At 54.0% G+C, this 4,259-nt stretch overlaps 1 non-coding gene across 1 annotated transcript; it reads left to right on the plus strand.

The window, feature by feature from the left end:
- The first annotated feature begins 2,672 nt into the window (after window positions 1-2,672).
- Window positions 2,673-2,785, plus strand: LOC122205765. The gene has a single exon (XR_006196253.1). It is a non-coding gene; the product is annotated as a U5 spliceosomal RNA (small nuclear RNA).
- The last annotated feature ends 1,474 nt before the right edge of the window (window positions 2,786-4,259 follow it).

Genomic DNA, 4,259 nt, shown 5'->3' on the forward strand with positions numbered 1-4,259 from the left:
AACCGAGGTACAACTTTCACAGTGCAAGGTGCACAGAGCGTAAGTGTGTACATGTGTGACCGCGCTCCGGACGGTAGGGCCACTGTGGGAACTGGCAGCATGGAGGAGTTTTGACTGTTCTTGAACTTCAAGGCACAGTTTGTGCTCTCAGAGCCTGGTTCTTTTGGAGGGTTGAGGGGGGCGTGTTCTGGGAGGTTCTATCTATGGGCTGTGTTTTGGGCAGAGCCGGAAGAGCCTCTAGTGTGGAAACGAACGGGCGAGGCCACATAGGCACGTTTGAACCGGTTCAGGATTGGATAGTTTGGATACTTTCCAATTGCCTTCATTTGCCCCCGTGCCTCTCTGGGCCTCGTTCCTGCCCAGGAACTCCTGCACTCCTTGACCGATCATACCTGCCCCGCGGGGCCCTCGGGGACCGCTCAGCATCTCCACGCACAATGGCGAGGTCAGGTGACAGTGCGGAGGACATCTGACGGCCCCGATCACATTCCCTGCGGCCCTGCTCTGAGCCAGGTGCGGGTGCTGGGGAGCCAGCGGTGGCCAGACGCGCAGGGTTCTTGTCTTCACGGGGTGGCTGGTCAGTACGCCTTCGACTCTGACTTGCCGCGGGAGGTGGTTAGATCCATCTCTTGCAAGGGGAGGGCCTGGCCGGTACCGGGAGCTGGAGGCCATCGAACTGAAGCTGTGGGCCATGGAGCGGGCCCAGGGGCTGAAGCAGCCCAGGGCGCAGGGCCAGGCCGGGGAGGAGGAGGGCACAGGGACCTCGAGGGCCAGGGATGAGCCCTGGGACCCCCACGGAGAAGGTGGAGTAGGACCGAAGACCAGTCTACGTGGACAACGTGGACAAGGGGGCAGGGCCCAGGAGCTGGAGGCCTACTTCATTTCCTGTGGGGACGCCCACCGGGTCACCAGGCTGTGTGACAAGTTCCCCGGACACCCCGAGGCCTATGCCTACATGGAGTTTGCCTCCGAGAGCTCAGCCTAGGCCGCCGTGGAGCTGGACGAGAGTGTCTTCCAAGGCCGGGCCGTCAAGGTGCTGCCCTAAAGGACCAGCTCCACGGGGATCAGCTCCGTGCACCTCGGGGGCTCGTGGGGGTAGCCGGGCGCCAGGGGAGGACCATTCCCCCCACCCCACGCCAGCAGGGTGAGGCCCGCGTCAGGCCACGAGGACAGAAGTTTCTCACCATGGTATTCCCGGACTTTGAGAGTGGGGGGCTGGGTGGGTCAGGAGTAAACAGCTGTGCTCCAGGCAGGACTATTTATTCGGCACAGAACTGCCCTGCCCCCTTCACTCTCTGGGACCTCTTGTTGGGAGCTTCAACGTGTCCCCTCCCACATTTGTATGTTGAAGTCCTAACCCCTGTACCTCAGAATGAGACAGTATTTGGAGATAGGGTCTTCGGGGAATTAATGAGGTTGAAATGAAGTCATGAGGGTGAGTTCTGATCCAGAATGACTGGTGTCCTTATGAAAAGAGGAAATTAGGACACGGATCCAGGGAAAAGTCAGCCATCTGCAAGCCAAGGAGAGAGACTTCGGGAGAAACCAACCCTGCCGATACCTTGATCTTACACTTCCGGCTTTCAGAACTGCAAGAAAGCTCGGTGCCTGGGGGGCTCAGTCGGTTAAGCATCTGACTTTGGCTGAGGTCACGATCTCATGGTTTGTGAGTCTGAGCCCCGTGTCAGGCTCTGTGCTGACAGCTTGGAGCCTGGAGCCTGCTTCGTTCGGCTCAGGTCATGATCTCACAGTTTGTGAGTTCAAGCCTCACGTCAGGCTCTGTGCTGACAGCTCAGTGCCTGGAGCCTGCTTCAGATTCTGTGTCTCTCTCTCTCTGCCCGTTCCCCGGTTGTGCTCTGTCTCTCAAAATTAAACATATATATAAAAAAAAAAGTACTGCCAGAAAGTAAATTTCTTTTGTTTAAGCCGGTGGTACAGTGTTATGGGAGCCCTCATCAAGGAATCCACTCTCCAGTGGATTAACCTACACTCAGGGGAGGGAGCAGGGTGGCCCCCAGGAGCCGAGATCAGATGAAACATAAGATACTCAGTCCAATTAGAATCACAGATAAACAACAAACACTTTTTTTTTTTTTTTTTTTTTTTTAGCATAAATTGAGTGGGATACACTTCCACTAAAAGTAAAAAAAGTCATCGTTCACCTGAAATTCAAATGTAACCGGCTGGCCTGCATTTTCATTTGCTCGATCTGGATCTGGCCACCGGCCTGAGACCTGAGGCAGAGAGGCTCCCAGCAGGACAGTGGCTCAAGGACACACGGGCCAGTCCTGCTGCCCAGACCCCGGTGAGAGCCGGAGGCTGCTTCCCAGGCCTGGGCCACCCTCCCCAAACGGTTCCGTCTCCCGCACAAACATATTTATTGGGCTTGATGGCAAACAGATTATGCTTGTCCTGGGAAGGGCAGCTCGAAAGAGAAAACCTTGAAGTCCGGGAAATAATGATGGGGGGAGTTAAATTAAAGTGCATAAAACCCTCCCGAGAGATAATGTCAGGGTGAGTTACAGGCCCGATAAGGGACTGGGGGCTCACAGAGGGGGCTCAGAAAGGTCGCCTGGCGGCGTGCAGAGGACCAGGAATCATAAATATGGGGCAAGATGCCCAGCCGGGGTCGCCGGGGTGAAAATATTGGGGTCATTCCAAAAACAATTATCCTGCTTGGTTTGCTCTTCGGGTCTTGTAAATCTTTCACCTTTTATAAAAGATTTCTGGGGGAAGAAGCACTTTGGAAGCTTTAACTGATTTTTGCGGCCGCTTCCTGGTGGTTCTGCTAAAAGAAAACAAAAAGACAAAGGGGAAAAAGTAATTACCCAGCATTCTCAGGGGCACAGGGAAGGGCTAACGGGTTTCTTCTTATTCCTTGGAGTGTGTAGGCTGCCCTGGGTTTTGACTCACTCCATTTGGAGTCTGGTCACAGTTTAACAATTAATGTGTTCCGTTTCAAGTCCAGTCTCAGCGGGGCTCAGCTTTTGGGGGGCAGATGTGGCAGCCGTGTGGCGGCCATCTTGACAAACGTGGTGGCCATTCTGACTGAAGAGGCGGTGCCTTGGCCTATGTGGCGGTCCTCTTGGCTCATGTGCACCACATTCAGGGTCCTGAGGCTGCAGTGTGGGTCTAGACTGTGCCTGGCCTCAAACTCACTGCTCTGCTGTATCCCCTGTTTTCCCATTGTCTGTCCAAGGGGAACCCCGGTTCAAACTCTGTGCCTCTGTGTCTCTGTGTTCTGGGACAATCTGCAGCACCAGCAGGAGATGATAATTCATTCTGCATCAGTTTATTGAGAGCGGTTATATGCCAGCCACCCTGTGGTCCCTGCTGCCTCAGGCTCAGCTGAGGGCTTCCTTTGGGAGGCAGGCATTTCCTAGGTTTCCCTGTCCTCTGGCCACAAAATTGGTGCTACCTCAGAAATCTCTCTCCCATCTACTAGCTCATTTAATCCTCACGACCCTGTGAGAAGAGGGATTATTAGCCCTATGTTACAGATAAGGAAACTGAGGCTCCGAGAGGGGAAATGATTGGCTTAGTGCCACACAAATAGGGGATAAAGCAGAGAGGTAGGATTTCAATCCAGACTCCAGAACTGTGTGTGTTCTTCCTTGTGTCCATGCCTTTCGGTCAAGAACAATGGAGGGTTAAGACTGCTGGGTCGGGAGTCGGATGAAACCTGGGTCGAAACTGCTGCCCTGCTTCCTCCTAGCTGTGTGATCGATCTTGGGCGAGTCACTGAGCACTCTGAACCTCACTCTCTTCATCTGTCTAATGGGCACAGTGCTATAGCTCTGCCCACGCCCCTCCCCTTGCTGTGTGTGCTGTGGAGTCGAGAGGCTTATGCACCCAGAGTGTGGAGCCCAGGCCTGGAGCCTCTACCGCCCTCTAGAGGTGGAGGCTGTGGTTTATTCATGAATATCTGTGTATGGGATTTCTCCCAGTCATCTTTCTGGTCAACCAGCTCCCAAAAGGGTATACTTATTCCAATTGAATAAATGTTTGCTGAGTGGGCCATAGACTTCCTTCAGGTTCAAGGCAGACTGAGGTGCAAAAGAAGGGTAGGCGGAGGATCAGAGAGGGGGGTGGCCGTGCCCGCCCCAAACTAAACCCAGAGTGTTCACATAGGAATATTGTTCATTGATTCATTGATTCATTCGTTGATTCATTCATTCCACAAATGTTATTGTGTGGAGGGCCTGCTCTGCTCGGTGCTGGGAATACAGTGAACGGGGACCAAGAGGACCTGAGTCCCC

This window comes from Panthera leo, chromosome D4 (assembly GCF_018350215.1).
Source record: "Panthera leo isolate Ple1 chromosome D4, P.leo_Ple1_pat1.1, whole genome shotgun sequence".
Lineage (NCBI taxonomy): Eukaryota > Metazoa > Chordata > Mammalia > Carnivora > Felidae > Panthera > Panthera leo.